This window comes from Durio zibethinus, chromosome 12, assembly GCF_047325235.1.
Source record: "Durio zibethinus cultivar Kanyao isolate XHJ-2024 chromosome 12, ASM4732523v1, whole genome shotgun sequence".
Classification (NCBI taxonomy): Eukaryota; Viridiplantae; Streptophyta; class Magnoliopsida; order Malvales; family Malvaceae; genus Durio; species Durio zibethinus.
This window is the reverse complement of record NC_143173.1, coordinates 22,259,164-22,277,152: the sequence shown is the minus strand read 5'-3', so window position 1 is coordinate 22,277,152 and position 17,989 is coordinate 22,259,164. Positions and strand designations below refer to the sequence as shown.

The following is a 17,989-nucleotide window of genomic DNA, read 5'->3' as shown; positions in this document are numbered from 1 at the left end:
AATACTTTGTCTATACCAAAATCAACAAAACAAGTAACGAAATTATATCTTGGTAGAGAAGATGAGTTCCAAACTAGTTCTTCACGAATGGGCAGTCACAAGCTCAAGGGCGACATGGGTTGGTGACGAAGAGCCTAGAAAAGAGAGAGGAAAGAACAAAAGGGAAGAGAAAGAAATTGATGAATTTGGGATTTCAGGTCGAAAAGAAAAGAAATGGGGAAGGGGATTTTTACATTAAGTTTTAGTGATGGATTACCGATAGATTTTTCATAGGTAATTCAAAATTTTTTAGCTTTTAGCGATGGATTATCGATGGAATCCATCCGTATCTCTGACTTTTTATGATAGATTACCGATAGAATCCATTGCTAATTAAAAATTTTCTCTCTCAATTTAATTCCAAAAAAATTTATTTATTTTAAACTGAATTTTTTTTTTGACAAAAAAAATCCATCAATAAAAGTTTTTTGTTGGTAAAAATTGTGTCAAATCCTCATTTTCCCACAACAACTTCACTTACGAAATATTGACAAATTATTTTTCATCGGTAAATTCTGTTGGTAAAAAATTTTTTAATTTTTTAAAATTATTTTCGATAAATTGTCAAAAATTTGTCAATAATTACTGAAGAAAAATTTTTGTCAATAAAAATCTCTCAGATTTAAAGAGATTTCTAGTGATGGATGATTGGTTCAAGGTAGAAAATTTTGAATCTATCAAAGAATTTTTACCGAATTAAGTAATACCAAATATTCCTCATAAACTAAAATCATCCAACTTCAAGAATGTGGGATAAAATTTGATCATCTTGTCGCCATTTTAATGGCAAGATCATCAAATTCTATTTGACAAAAAAGTTGTAGATCAATCATTTTTTTTTTAAAGATAAGTTTGAGCTCGATTTCTTTTGGTTTTTGTAGATTATGATTTGTTTCTCAATTTGTCTCCTAAAACATGGGTTAGACCTTGGTCCATTTATATAAGGTCCTTACTCATCTTTATAGGGTCGAGTAAGACATGAAGAAATACTCTAGTAAGGAGATCAACTCCCTTATCAAAGGCATTAAGAAGCTCAAGATTTTCAATGTTGAGTATAAGGAGATTAACAATAAGCTTGACAAGAAGGTTGAGAGCTTGATCAAGTAGCTCAAAGACATATACGTTTAACAAGTATATTGTGAGAGATAATAATTAGTTGCATCATTTTGACGATAACAAATGTTCCTACAGTGACTCTTAGTGAATAGGTTGTAAGATACTATTTATTGTACCTTAACAAAATTTTGAAATGAAAAGGGAAGTAACAAAGAAACTTTTTAACTTTAAAAATTTGCTTATATGTTTTCCATAAATTGATGTTTGAAGCTTTTGGATCACCGAGGCACTCTATATCCATTTGCTTTTTAATGTGTTATTCTAGTGCTTACTATTCTATTTTTAAATTTGTAATGTTTGATCATTGATCATTGATGTGTCTCTATGCGTTTTATGTTCTTGTTGCATTGCTTTTTTTTTCTATCTTTGTCATTTACCTTCAATGTTCAATTATATTTGTTGCATGTATTTGTCAACTTGATTTTCTGTCGAATGTAAGTTTTGAGGTAAAATTGAATGCTTGTTAAATAATTAGTGTATGACTTGTTGAAAATGATGACTCAAATTTTATAAGAAATTTATTTGAGATTTTTTCAAGATTGACTAGATATTACTTGATGGATAAGAATACTCATAAAAGAAGAATTTTAAGAGGAAATGGGTTCTTGATTGGTAAGTTTCATATTCATAAATAGTTTGAGTCTCTATAAGATTAAATATGAGAAAAAAATATAAGAGAGATGTATATTTTATTGGTAGACACGGGATTGAGATAAGAAGATCCTTATAGGTGTGTATGTTTAAGTAAATTATAAGAAAATGAAAGGATCCACATAGATATGGTGAGCCATATGTTACGTGCTTATTTAAGTTGAAAATATTTTACAAGATTAGAAGAGAATGAAAGTGTCCATGGATATTGTTTTGTTTGTGATTAAGTATTGATAATTTATTTGTTTGTAATTCTCTACAACTATCGAATTTTTTTTTTATCCGTAAATGTTTGTCGATTAGATTGAACCACATTAAATTGTTATATCTTATATTATTGATTAATTTTTTTATTATACTTCCACTGGCTTGATGGTTTAACTGATTGAGAGCTTTTTTGCCTACCAAATAGTATCAAAGCTATGTTCGAAACTTGTGGATAGTATTTCTAACAACTGGTATTAGGTTAATGTTCAAGACATAGGAAGAAGCAAGTCTAAAGAAGCTTGATTCAATGGAGAAATTCGAGTTCCTGTTTTGAAGATCGGTTTGCATGAAACTTGAAGACACAAGAAAAGATGATTACAAGACTTTCATTGTGGGTGGAGCCAAGCATATCTAGAATGAAGATGATTTGATAAAATTTGAATCAAGGTAAAGATTATTGGAAATAGTGACTCAAATCCCATAAGAGATTTGTTTGAGATTTTTTTTAGATTTACGAGATACTACTTGATGGACAAGAAGATTTGCAATAGAAGAAATCAAAAAGGAAAGAAATTCTTGATAGACAAGTTTGTATATTTATAAATAGTTCAAGTTTTTATAAGGTTAAGTATAAAAAATATATATATAAAAGAGTATAGTTTTATTAGTAAACACCTCGTAAGATTAGAGGAGATTAAGAAAATCTTTATAGGTGTGTATGTTTGAGTGAACTAAAGGAGAATGAAATAGTCCACATAAGTATGGTGAGCCACATGAGTATGTATTTATTTGAGTTGAAAATATTTTATAGAACTACAAGAGAATGAAAGAGTCCACAGGTATTTTTTTGTTTGGGATTAAGTATTGATGATTTGTTTGTTTATAATTCTTTATAATTAGTAGATCATTTTTTTTATCCGTAGATGTAGACCAGTTAGATTTAACAATGTTAAGTTGTTATCTTTTGTGTGGTTAACTAATTATTTGATTATACTTTTACTGATTTAATGATTTAATTGATTGGAAGCTTTTTGATCTAACATGATCAGCTATGTTAACTCCTTGTACCGAATAGCTGTTTGGAACCTTGATTATTATTTTTCTCTCTAGCTGAATTTGTAATCCTACATTCCAGAGTTAAGTGGCAAATTTATTATTTATGGCACCAATTAAGTGTCATTCAATATAGGATGCTAACGAGTGACGCTCTTTTAAGGTTACTATATAAAATAATATCTTTATCCATTAGAAATCATGAATGAATTTTTCAATTATTGCATTTAAAATAAAATTATTACTAAAAATAATATATTAACTAAGCTTAAAGAGTGTGTTAACGCACTCGTTAGCACTCGTTAGCAGAATTCTTCAATATATAGTAGGCCATAAACACCTCATTTCTGCTCGTATTCATCTAGCTTTTATTGATGAGGCTGTCCAAAGGCTATCTGCTTGAAGTAGAAAGGCTTCTGAAAGACAGTTTTGCAGCACATTGAAATGCACAACTTCAGGTTACGCCTTAACTATAGGCTTCTAATGGGCTGTTTTGCGGCGCATTGAAATGCTCAACTTATGTTTTTTCTTATTTCACGTAGCTATGGCTACTATGTATATATTTTTTATATCTGTCTTAGAAGACATGCTACTATTTTGTAATGTTATAGACATCAATTATCCTGTATATAAAGTTAAGCTTTTGAAGGGATTAATATAAACTTGAATGTCTACAACTGCCCTGTAAAATCTTTTATATTCTATTACGTATTGCTAGTTTTATCCTTTTGAATTTACTTGTAGGACTGTTTGAAAGGAATTTATGTCAAGTGTCATTGGTGCACTGCAAAATCTAACCAAAATTCTGCAGCAGGTGTTATGCATGCAGCAAATCTTTCCCTATGTGATCTTGAATGGTCTTCTATGGCAGGTTATTTGACTGGTAACCATAAGCGTCTAAGAGATTTATTTCTCCGCTTTGTTTTCTCAGGCAAAAGACCAAGATCTGCATCAGCTTTGGGTGCGTCAAATTAATGACAGATGTTGATGCCTCTTATTTTTCTCCCCTTCCTTCACAAGGTCAACCCATTGCTTTGTAATTGTTCATTTTTTCTCTTTCGGGTAGTTTTCAGGAGTGATGTTGATTAGATGGATTTTATGGGTTGGTTGTCTTCTTGGCAACAAGTTGATACTTTTTTGCCAATCACAAAGATGAAGAAATTATACTGTGGTGGGAAAAAAAATCCCAAGAACGGGGATAATATTGTACATATAGTCTTATAAAATTTGCAGATATTGTTCCAATTCGTGTTATTCATTCTCTTCTAATTCCTCATCTTGTTACATGAACAATTTTGTTTCCATTTCCCTAATATGGTTGCTTCCAGATATCGATTATGAATCTCCAAAAATACTTTACCACCGACCTTATCTCCTCTTTGAGTAATAAATCATAATAAGAGTCACATCGAACAAATATATTACATAATTAATTATACCAGTGAGGGCAGCATTCGTTCTTTTTTTTCTTTTTTAGTGGTTGGTTTTTGGGAAAATGATTTCTTCTTACATTATAGTTTTTCAGCTCCTATTTTTAGAGGAGACCTTGAATGTTTTTTTAAAAAAATGCTTTCTGAGAATTTATGGTTGAGCGATAGAGTTGCCTGTTCATCCACAATGACATGCAGCTTTGACCTTATATCTATCAACTTTCCTGTTTATATAAGCAAGAAAATTTGTTTAGCTTCAGGCTTTTTTGAATCAAAGGAAGCCATTGCTGAAGACCATGGTGCATGTAAGCCATCAGTTTACCCTGTGAAGGGAACTGTAATCACCTGGTCCAGCCATGACTGAAACATGAGAAACTGTTTCACACTCTTGGTCATTAACCAATTTTTTTAATCATATAAAATTCTTGTCATCCTTGATTTTGGTTTTACTTGGTGGCTGGTGACCCTACCTTTCCGCTACGAATAACATATTATTTAATAGTTTTCATGGGAGTTCTGGGACTTGTATATTAAAGGGAGGTTTATGCAGTATCTGGTGTAACGTTTAGTTTAAAATTAAAAATCACTTTTTTTCCCAACGGAAAATCTACCCATTGCTTCATCATTAAGCCTGATCCAGTTGAACTTCTACATAGCCATCTTGATTCCTGTGAATTCTTTCGCTGCATGGAAATTGTTGCTTAGCCATTTCCTGATTTTGTCCTTCTTTGGATGTTATTGAACTTTTCCTGCTTGAAGAATTTCATTTTTTTTTTGGCATGGCCACAACAAAAAGAGTTGGTGAATTGTAAGAGTTCTTAGCTATATTTTTCTTTTCTCGAGGAAGTTTGAATTTCTTCCACCAGTTGCTTGTTTTACAGCCACAATCTATTCATGGCTGTTGGTGCCATTTTACGTTTGTGCAAGAGTATGGGAAAGTTACCCCTCTTTGTGTTCCTCAAAGATACAAGGTATTCTTCATATTGCAATCTCTTGATAAATCGTATTGGTTCTGATTCAACCTACTTGGAACACTATCCTTTCACCTAAGATTAAAGGATAATCATGGTTTAAACCCTGATTTTCATCTCCCCTCCCCTCCCCCCACCCCAAACCACAAAAAGAAAAAAAACTTTTTAAGTCAGTCTTTTTGGTTTTTATGATTAAGTTGTACTCTGGACCATCAATTATGTTGCTTATTATTCTTTGATCATATTAAATTTATGTATAGTTTTATAGCAATTTTGCCAGGTCTCAAGAATGATGAACTGGTCATAGAAAAAGCACAAATCGCACTTCCGGAACACTTGCTTTGATGGCAGACCCTATTGCGTCTCTAATAGACACAGCATTCATTGGTCGTATAGGTTTGTGGTTACCGACTTGTCAAAGTAAAGGACTGATTGACGGTGTACTAATTATTTTAAAGTGTATGCCTTTACTACCATTGCGCAGATACCTTGCATCTTGAAATATTACCAGTGGCCTTCTGCAACTGCCAAATGATTTCTGATCTAATTACAAGAGATAAATTTGGAAGAGTTACTGATTCTCTTATTAAGGTTAGAAGGTGTAATTATTTTTCCATTTTCAGTTAATGTAAAGGGACAAAGGTTGTGTTCAAAGCTCTGCATTCCAATGAGTATCAGAAATACTATTCCTTCATTAATCTTTTGATCTCTTTATCATGAGGCATTAGACGAAGGCATTTCGTTAGAGTATATTCCCGATCACTATAATTTCTAATAATCTGGATTTTCACTGCAATTTTTGATTACGCATATAACCACTTCCAAGAAAACTTAAGTAGAGTGTCTTCTTAGACTTTTCCTCTCCCATAATCGCTATTTCTGTTTCTTTTTCTTACTGTATTACAGTATGTGAATGCCACAGCCATTCAATAATGGTGAGTTCTAATATATTTTTCAGCCAGGTCCAAAATTCTAATAGCTCTTCTCCAATCATATTTTCTTAGTTGTTGTAAATTATCTTTGCTCTTAACTGAATTGAACTGAGGTGCAAAGCATTCGATTCTTTTCCAATACATCACTATAAAGAAGTGTATCTCTTCCTGCTGTTGTAAGTTGTCACTGGGTTTTATAGAAGGTTCTCAGCTTAGTTTCAGCAACTGCAATTGCCTAAATTGGATTCTGCATCTTGAGGGGAACTCATCCTCTTTGGTTCCCAAGAATATAAAATGCTGCATCTTTATTATTTCTCAAAATTTTGTCAGATTTCTAATTTCTTGTTAACTGTAATGGTGTACTAATTTTGCTTTGTTCAGGAATCTCCTATGCTGAAGGCAGCACAACGATACTTGACATTAACATCACTCGGTGCTTCCGCTCTTCTTCTCTCTTTAGCTGCACAAGGGGTTTTTCGAGGTTTAAAGGATACCAGAACTCCCTTATATGCTATCAGTAAGCAAGCTTTCCTTGTTAATTATATTCATGTTAATTTTGTTAGTGATCAAATCAACTTGTGGAGCTATTGAAACGAGTCTAACATTTCAAAACACTTGCTTCCAAGAGTTTAACGAATTTTATGGACATTTCAGATTGAATATAATTTGAAGGATTTATGTAATGCTGCCTTTGCTTTGATAGAATAAACCCGTTCAGGCCACGGATATGTCTTTAAGAGGGACTTCACTTTTTGTGAGTTAACTGCCCCTCAATCTTATTCAGTTGTTTGCAACTGCTAATGTAGTTTTGGGAGATTCAGCCAACGTTCTTTTGGACCCCATATTTATATTCACACTTGGTCTGGGCGTCAAAGGTGCAGCTATCGCTCATGTACTTTCTCAGTAAGTTACTGTGTTTCGGTTGATTCATTTTTATTGGATTCTGACTTGTTGGATGCATCTTCTGTCAGGTCTTTTAATGTGCCTTCATCTGGTTAATCACTTGGAACATTATTTTTGTAGGTATTTAATTGTTCTCTTAGTGTTTGGGAGATTGTTGATACAGTTGATTTGTTACCTCCAAGGTTTAACGACATAGAATTTGGCCAATTTCTTAAAAATGGTGAGTGGCTTTGTTATGGTACTTAACAAACTCAAAGGATGTTGATTGTTTTAATTAATCACATTTCATGGTTCAGTAGGGACTTGTAATCAAGTTTTTGTTCTATTCAATTTTCTTGCCAATTGATTTACCTTATGCTACAGGGAGAAAGAAAATGATATCGAAACGCTTGCAGGACTATGATATCTGTGCGGTTCAGGATTTCATCTATTGGTGAAGATAATAGCTGTGACATTCTGTGTGACCGTTGCTGCATCATTGGCTGCTAGGAAGGGATCAACAACAATGGCTGCATTTCAAACTTGCTTGCAGATTTGGCTTGCAACCTTTTTGCTTGCTGATGGATTAGTTGTTGCAGGACAAGTAAGATTTCAACTTAGACGTTGGCCTCAGAACCAATCAGAAGCATCAGGTTCCTGGGTCGGCTTCTTTTAAAAATATGTTATTGTTTTCAAGCAAACCTTTAAAGGAGTTGGGGTTAGATAAAATAAATAAATAAATTTGCAATGTCTTGCTATTTGTTACTTCAATGTATGTTCTCCTGCTTCTCATCTATAACCCCAAAGGGGCAAGCTGCGACTTAGATCAGTTTCCAAAGAGTAAACTGCAACATTTTTCCACCTTTTCCAGGCAATCCTTGCAAGTGCATTTGCACAGAAAGATTATGTGAAGATCGGCGCCATGGTTTCCCGTGTGCTGCAGGTGCTAATATTTCAATGCTACACTGATTCACTTTTCTTCATGCTCTAAATTGCTCATGGTTTCAATCTGCAGATTGGTATTGTTTTGGGGCTTCTGCTATTATTTATTCTATTAGTTGGGTTACAATTTGCTTCCAGACAATTTACAAACGGCATCAACGTTTTGCAACTTACAAGCCTCAGCAATTCCAGTACGGCTCTTCATTAAAACCTATAACATTCTTTTCTTTCTTTGAGTGCTACTTCTGTTATCAACATTTTCTTGCTGATTAGTTCATTGCAGTAACTCAACCTATCAATGCTTTAGCCTTTGTTTTCGATGGAGTCAACTATGGAGCTTCTGATGTTGCATATCCGGCATACTCTATGGTTAGTTGAATAGTAACCATTTTTACTGAATCAACAAGTTATCACAAATTTAAAATCACGCCCTGCATCTGAATAAGCATCAGCTCAGTAAATGCACTGCAAATGCATTGCAAATGGTGCCTGGCAGTACTTTCTAATAATTAAAGCCACCATATGATTCCAATGATGTTTAAAATTTTCTATGTCCTTCTTCATTTAATTTTGTAGGGACTTTCGTAGGTTTTGGTTGCGGATATCAGCATCTTTTGCTTATTCTTACTATCCTCAAGTCATGGCTATGTTGGCATCTGGATTGCTTTATCAATCTTTTTGAGTTTGCGTGTGGTTGCTGGTCTTTTCAGGTAATAATACATTACCTCTAAGTAAGAAATTATGGTTTCATTATATTTTTTACTTCTGTTTTTCTTTGGAGAAGTAATCATAAGCTTTGCTGTTTTCTGATAAACCAAACATAAAAACTTTCATTGATTTGAAATTGGAAAATTCTTTATGGCTCTTAACAATTTCTCATCTACATGTTCAGGACAGGAACTGGAATGGGGCCTGGAGCTTTCGTAGGAGCTGAATTGATAGCTACAAAAGTCTTTTTTGCTTAGACCCTGCACTTTCATATTGCTGATACTGATTTCTGATTAAATTTACATTTATTATTGAAATATTTCTCCTATTTTTAGTCCATCATTTCCTTTCTTCATTCACTTATCAACATTTCTCATACATTTTCTCAATCAACTTAACCGGCCAGTAGGTAAATAATTGGAAATCTGTCATAATCAAAGCTATTAAAACAGAATTCCTTTATATGGATGAAACATAGAGTGCAACTACCATTGCCATAAGTCATTTACATACAAACAAAATTAGCTGAGTAAGCTTGGGGTGTATGTATGGATATATATATATATATATATATATGGACACACACATACACACATATGGATCATGTCATTTACTGTCTCTTACTAGAAATGTCAGTTCCTTGAAAATGCTACCATCCTAAAGTGCATCCCTCTAAAATGGGGACCCTTCCCTCCTGAAATAGATTCATCATCTGTTATAAGAATATGACTTAAAAAATCCTTTTCTCCCCAGTTTCTATTAAAGAGGACCACTGACCTACCAAGTATGCAAAGTCTTTGAATTTAAAATCTTCGAGCACCAAATTCGAAACTTAACTAAGTTGGTTTATATAATCACCCTAACATGACATCCAACAAATCTAAGACTAAATTTTAATACATACAACTCATTTCCCTATTTCATGCTGTGGTCTCTTTGCACCAAAATATCCTCAAGCAACCATTTTAAACCATGAAAATTTTGGAAAAATCACAATAGCATTAGCATTCCCAAACAGCACAATATTATATTTAATATAAGTTCATCACATTGATAAAATTTATTCAAATCTCTGCAGATTTAGTAGGGTTTTGATGTCCGCTGTCATCTAAACTGGGAGTGTCCAATCCTTGACAAATTTTGTGCTGATGAAAGAAAAATAGTCCTATGGATGGTTTAGTTCTCCACCAAAACCTATTGTCTGAATCTTCAGAGGGTCAGTTCAATAAGTTATCAAGTACCCTTACACCAGCTTCCTACCCATCCTTCACTGCATAATGACCAATAATCTTCTTTATTTTTATTGAGTTTGGTGGCGGCTTTGCAAATATTTTGGCCAATGTCCCTTTAGCTAATAAAACAGGCCTTCCTTGGCTCGACGATTTGAAGGAGATTATATATATATATATATATATATATATATATATATATATAAATAAAAGGAGGGATCAACTTACATCACTATAAATTTTTTTAATTTTACATTTTTTATCATTAATTTTAACAAATCCAAAAGATGAAATTAAATCATTTTTTTTACTTATCTTTATCTATTAAAATAAATAGTTAAAAAAGTATAAAATTAAAAAGTTTTACATATATATATATAAGTGTTAACTTTAAAATTATTAAAAATGATTTATTAAAATGCGTTTAATAAACAAAAATATAATTAATGATACTTTTTAACAATTAATTATTTTAACTATTTTGTCCATAATTAATTATTTTCTTAGTAAATTAAAATATAACTTTTTTTATTTATTTCCTTATTAACTTTGAAGCCCTTAATTGTTAAATTAAAATTTCCTCGATTTATAATTTGAAATTTTGTAAAAGAATTATCTTTTTATTTTCGAAAGTAAGTATTAAATTTAATTTAATTTAATTTAATTTAATTATTGACATCACGTTAAAAGTCCTTTTTTGAATTTTTTTATACATCTCATAATTTATCAAACCAATTTTTGGATTTAATATTTTATTCATATATATTATGCATCTCAAATTTCAAACTAATGCATAAGGTGTTTGTATATATATTGAAGGACATTTGTGATATACCTTATTTGAAAGTTTTTTTTTTTAATCTATAAGATGAGAAATAAAGATGTAGGATTTGAACTCTCTTCTTATATGTCTGTTTAACATTTCTTAATTATTAGACCCAAATAAAAAATAAAAAAAAACAGTGTTACCTTTTGACACCATTTTCCAATTACTATAAACTAAACTCCATAATACCCACCAAAGTCAACCATTAGTTCCACACCTCCCAAAACAAAACTAAAATAACAATTCGATTTCTTTTTATATTTAAAATGTTACGATTTAATTTTTTATTATTAAAATTTAGAATCTAATAATTTATTAATAAATCCAATGATTGTTGGTTTTATATATAAATATAAATAAAATTTTGAGGGTGAAAATGTAGGATATTTTGTCTTGATTTGTAATTGAAATCACCCCTTAAGTTTTTGTTTAAGTCGAAGAATAAAGAAAGAAGATAATAAGAGAACTATTGAAGATGGTATCATCAACTTTCTACAATTCTACAACTTTTTATTTATTTATTGATGAAAGCAAATAACATTACTAACTTTCTTCCATTTGTTGATTTTAATCTTTTGTGTCAAAATCAATCCTTTTTAACGGCCAAAGAAAGCTTCCCATTATTCCTCCCATAAATATTCACTATCAGAACCTGAACTAGTCGGTGTCCAAAATTCCCATTGTAAGAGCATTTTGGCCACTTTTGTTGCAAATTGCTTCATGAATCATTATTTTATTTTTCCTTTATTTATTTATTTGAAATTATTAACAATTGAATTTTAATCATTAAAATTAAAAATTCAATAACTTATTAACAAATTACATGATTTTCCGCAATTTTCCTTTACTTTTACTTCCATCTCTTTATATATATACACAAGGAGGAATCCATTCCTGTTAGTGTAAGTCTTACATTTTTTTTTAATCATTGAATTAAAATAGCAAGGAAAAAAAGTATCAAGGCTTATATTAGTGTAAGTGGATCTCTAATAATATGAAGATAGGAAAGATCAATTTATACAATGTAAAACTTTTTTATTTTTACACATTTTTCTAATATTTGATTTTAATAGATTTAAGAAATGAGAGGTATCGAAACAATGGTTTAATTTCATCCCTTGAATTAATTAAAATCAAAGGTTAGAAAAATACATAAAATTAAAAAAGTTTTACCTTATGTAAGTTGATCCCAAATATATATATATATATATATATATATATATACACATGCTTAATTCTTTTTATTAATGGTGTTTAATTTGATTAGTGAAAACTTATAAAGAAATGTCTAGCAACGAAGGCACCGAAAGTTGAAGAAGGAGGGTAAGCTCCACCCAACGTTTTCTTCATTTTTCTATTATTTCAAGAAAGGAAGATGAAAGGAAAAAAGAAATGAAAAGCACAAAGAGAATTTCACCATATTTTCTTCTCTTTTTAACTTTGTAGTTCTTATCAATAAGCCCGACAAAATAAAAAAGAATGTCTGTTATAATATATAGATTTGTTGACTCATCGCTAGACATAAATTTAAAAAAATTATCACCAATTTTTTTTATTTAAGTGTAATTAGTCACCTAACTGAATTTGTCTTATCTTAAAGATGAATCTCAAGATTGGCTTAGATATTTTTAAATAGTAGATTCTAGTCTATGAAACTAGATTTTAGGTTCAGGAATGCGGTTACACCGTGAAGAAGGTGATAGCACCTCCACAGCGCCTATCCAAAATATGGTATCAATTGATTTCAGGTTATCCAAGCCTTCATCATATTTATAACTTATCAAAATATTTAATATTAAAAATTGATCTTAAAATTACTCCAATAGTTGGGTAGTAATTTAATATAATTTTTTCATCTTATAAGTATTCATGAAAACTAATGTCTCACTTTGAAGATGCTCCGTCAGCAGATTCGTTAATATATTTTATTTAAAAAATAATCAATAAAATCTTCTAATCGTTTGGTAATATTTACTTTGATACAAATCTCTCAATATTTTGATGAGATTTTATTGTAAAATTATTTTTAGAAAATGCATTAAAAAATTTAATAGTTTGGTAAAATTTAATTTCATATGCAAATCCTCCAATAATTTAATAGGATTAAAACAAAATATTTTATAAATTTTTTTTGTAAAAAGAATTTAATTTATCATATTCTCTTAAAATTTGGTAAAATTCATAAAAATTTAAATTTACAAAAAATTCTTCAATAGTTTGGTAAGATACATGAACTTAATTTAGAAATATTTTTTGGTTATTTTTTACAAACAAATGAATAAAATAAAGACATTAAAAAGTTAATAAAATAAATTGTTTAATTTAAGGTAATGAGTAAAATAATAGTTAAGGAAAATAATAATAATAATAATAATAATAATAATAATAATAATAATAATAATAAACAAAATAAAATGAAGATGAAAACAAAAAACAGAAAACGAATTGGAAAAGGAAAAAGAATTACTTGTTGAACGGGTTAGATCTGAAGACGGATAGACACGTAGGTCACACCCAAGCTAATGGGTCAAAGGTCTTCTTCAAAATGGTGCCGTTTTGGCTACATTATATAAGCTAAAAATCCTTTGTTTTCTTTCAAACTTATCTTGGCCCTTTCTCTCTCTAAAAAAATGCTCTCACTTTTTTTTAAAATAATTTGCTTGAAGGTTCAACCAGCTAAGATGAACCCAATTTTTGATGTCAAAAAATTTAATCGGCCTTTAAAAACTTGAAACATTTCCAAAAATCTTTCAAAACCTAGATCTCAACCACTGTAAAGCTTTTCAACTATTATGTACCCCACTAGAAACTTTAAAACCTCACCAAAAAATTCATAAAAAAAAAAAACTCAAAAACCTAGAAAAATCAAAGTTTTTCCCAATATTTCTATATTCCCGAAAAAAATCAAACGACGCTAGAAACTTCCAAGAAGAAAAAAAATTCAAATTTCCCCAAAATTTTCACTAGAAACTTCAATCCACTATAAAAACTTAAAACCAAAATTATTTCCCAACAAGCAAGACCCAAAACCAAAATCACCAAATCCACCCTGAAAGCCTAGAAGAACTTATTTAAACAACACAAATCCAGAAAACCAAAAATGAATCCAAAGCTTTTGATTTTTTTTGTATTTTTCAGAAACCACAGCATAGAAAAACCCTAGCCTTCCACCCAAAATATCTCCACTGTCCAATTGACTCCCCCTAAAATTTCTAAAAACCAAAAAAACCTAAATTCCTTCAATTTGCTGAAACCATTTTTTTCCTTTTCCTTATGTGCTTGATGGAGATTTATAGGGTTCCTTTTAATAGATTTTTAGGGATTTTAAGAAGGATTGAATTTATCATTGAATAGATTCAATCCAGAAGATGGTTTAACTCTTAGTTTTCCAATTGATTTTGTTTCCAATTTCAAACAATCTTGATTTTTGAATTTCCATAAATTTTTTTGTTTGATTTCGTTTCCCTTTTTTTATTTTGAACTTTTGACTTTTTTTGTTTTGTTGACTTTTAAAAAAAAAATGAAATAAATCAATTAATTAATTAAATTAAATTAAATTAAAAATTTTCCTATTGGGCCCAAAATTCCTTATTAGGCTCAATTTACGATCAAAAGCCCACTTTTTATTTTGAAAAAATCTCGAATAAAATGAGATATCTACAATTGCTCCTCTTTACACAGTTTCTATGAAACAAGAATTGCACAAAGACAAAAGACATACATTTTGTTTAGGTCAACTTAAGGATCCTATGCAGTTTTTTAAAAAAATAAATCAAGAAATGAGCTCTTCTAAACAGAGGTTAAACAACTTTAAATAGGAAATGAGTTTCTTTAAATAGAGGCTAAACAACTTTAGATTTGGAAATTGACTCCTCTAAATAGAGGCTTAATAAACAACTTTAAATTAGAAAATAGGCTCTTTTAAATAGAGGCAAAATAAACAACTTTAAAATAGGAAATAAACAACTTTAAAATATGAAATGAGCTCCTCTATTCAGAGGCTAAACAACTTTAAATAGGAAATGAGCTCATCTAAACAGAGGTTAAACAACCTTAAAATAGGAAATAAGCTCTTCTAAACAAAGGCTAAACAACTTTAAATAATAAATGGGCTCATCTATACAAAGGCTAAACAACTTTGAAATAAGAAATGAGATTGAACCACAAAGTTAGAAAAATAAATGACTTAGACTGAGCCGAGGTCCAAAATGAGTGACTAGGATTAAATAGCTAGTTAGAAAAATAAAATGACCTAGACCAAGTCGAGGTTAAACATGAGTGATCAAGATTGAATCGTAAGTTAGAACAATAAATGATCTAGGCTGAACAGAGATCGGAGATAAGTGATCGGGATTGAATTACATGTTAAAAAATAAATGATCTGAACTAAATCAAAATCGAAGATGAGTGATTGGGATTGAACCGCAAGTTGAAAAAATAAAATAACTTAGACCGAGCAAAGGTCGAAGATGAGTGATTGGGATTGCACCACAAGTCAGAAAAATAAATAATTAGAACTGAACCAAGATCAAAGATGAGTAACCGAGATTGAACTATAGTTTAGAAAAGTAAATGATCTGGATTGAACCAAGATTGAAGATGAGTGATCGGGACTGAATCATAAATCGAAAAAATAAAATTCAAAATTTTAGCTTGAAATCCAAAGATTTACAATTTGAAAATTCAAAGATTCACGATGTTCTATAACAAAAATTGAAAAATCTCAATATACCAGGTTTCATAAAAAAATTCACAAAGATTTCAAAATTTGAAAAAAGTCAAGATTCATAAAGGTTTGTAAGAGTTCCAAGTTTTGTAAAGGATTCACAAAGATTTCAAAATTCACAAAAGGTTAAGATTTGTAAAAGTTTGCAAGAATTTCAATTTTCGCAAGAGTTTTAGATTTGTAAAAGTTTCTGTTTCACAAGAATTTGCATCATTAGAAAGATTCGCAAACTATAATTCATAAACAATATTCAAATATTCGCATTTAAAAGATTTAAAGTTTCATGTAAACAAATTCATGGATTCACATTAAAAATTTCAAGGCTCATCTTTTGAATTCAAATATTTTTATTCGAAAATTTTAGAGATTCATAACCAAAAGTTAAATATTTTTATTTGAAAAATTTAAGGATTCACATCTAAAATTTATATTTGAAAATTTTAGAGATTCACATTCAAAAGTTAAAGATTTTTATTTGAAAAATATAGCGATTCACATCGAAATTTCAAAATTCACTTTCATAAACTTTAACATTTCATAACCAAAATTTCAAAAACTCTCATTCGAAAAATTTTAGGATTTCACATCCAAAATGTCAAAGATTCATATTCGAAAATTTTAAGGAATTCTCATCCAAAATTTTAAAGATTCTCATTCAAAAAATTTTGAAAATCACATTTGAAAAGTTTCTTTAAACTAAGGCTCTAGAGCTTTAAAAGTTTAAAAAATTTTCCTTGTCCAAAAATAAAAGATCTTTCTTATTCGAGGAATCAAAAGGCAAATATTTTCTTCCAACAAAACAAATGTCATGCTAATAATGCAAATGCCTTCTAAATGTAATAATCTGGATTTTTACTAAATGATGCAAATGCAAATATCATACAATAATTCAAATGTGCTCTACATGCATGCCCCAATCATGATGCAAATGTGATTATCAAGTATTTAAATACAATGTAAACACAATTTATGTAATGCAGATGTTACTAAATCAATGTCATGAAATTTCAATTATGGTAACAAGGTTTTCAAGACTCCACCACCTCATATATTCCTTCTCAGCTCAGTATTAACGATTTTCAGAACAAATTTCATCATTCAATCTATGTTATTTTTCTCATTTGGTCCAAACTCTCAGGTTATGTTGACTAATCCATCATTTTTTTCATCCTTGAGTCACCTTATAAATCATTTTCTCAAACTTATTTCACTTTTATCATCTTGGATTTTTTTCAAAAGAATGAAAAATTGTTTATGAACATCGTCATTTATTCATTTATCATCATTCTAATTCATGATAAAACTAATACATTTCTCCAATTCATTTAAGGGATACAAACTTGGTAAAGAATGAAAAAATGAGTATTCATTATCGAAAGAAAATTTGGTCAAGAATAAATCAAATATGGATAAAAGCAAAATAGTGTGGCTATTTAAATGAAATATCAACATCCAGAATAATGACTATTCAAATAATTTTGAACTCTAACTTAGAATTATTTCTCAAAAACACATTTTATCAATATTCTCAATCTTTGAACAAAATCCATATCGCAAGGGTCTTCAAATGAAGCTTTTTTCCTAAATATCTATTTTTTTTTTACTTAAACTGCCTTTTCGAATTTTTAATTTAAGTCTTTTTTTTTTTACATTTTTTCATCTTTTTTTTTATTTCTCTTTTCCCTTAATCCATCAACGATACTTTGATCAAAATCTTAAACGATCCAATGGCAAACTTGCTTTAATTCAATTCATGATTCTTCAATTCGAGTATTCACATTCGATCAAAATGAACTTTTAAGAGACGTAATGTAGGTTAGGGTGAAGGGTTATGAAAGAAACAGATAAAATAAGCCCAAACTATATTTAAAGGGTAATAAAAACCAATGATTATTTCTTTCAAGTTTAAGGCACCTTGACATTTTACCTCATCAATTTTTTTTCTTTTTTTTTCTATTTTTTACTTTTTTTTCATCATTGTTCAAGAAAAATTTGAACATAAAAGGACTCTGCCCTTGAAATCACTAAGGATAAATAAGCTTATTAAAATTTTCCCCCAATGTAGGGATGATTCTTAGTTAGGATTCCCAAAAAAAAAAATTTCAAAAGACTCAAATGGGATAGCTAAGGATAATTTTACTCTTTTTTGTGAAAGTTAGAATAAAGATGATCATTTCTCATTTTAAACATGAATACTCTTAATGAAAAACATTTATTAATTAAGTGTAGACTTGTGAATAAACCATTGTAAAGCTCATGTATTGCATCACTTTCATC

At 29.8% G+C, this 17,989-nt stretch overlaps 1 pseudogene across 1 annotated transcript; it reads left to right on the top strand.

Annotated features, from left to right (window-relative positions):
- Window positions 1-5,390: 5,390 nt before the first annotated feature.
- LOC111297766 (protein DETOXIFICATION 42-like) lies at window positions 5,391-9,248 on the top strand (annotated as a pseudogene). Its single transcript, XR_016326338.1, has 12 exons — window positions 5,391-5,467; window positions 5,775-5,863; window positions 5,952-6,058; window positions 6,766-6,916; window positions 7,206-7,302; window positions 7,423-7,522; window positions 7,722-7,885; window positions 8,153-8,224; window positions 8,297-8,414; window positions 8,497-8,592; window positions 8,812-8,933; window positions 9,116-9,248. The product of XR_016326338.1 is annotated as a protein DETOXIFICATION 42-like (transcript).
- The last annotated feature ends 8,741 nt before the right edge of the window (window positions 9,249-17,989 follow it).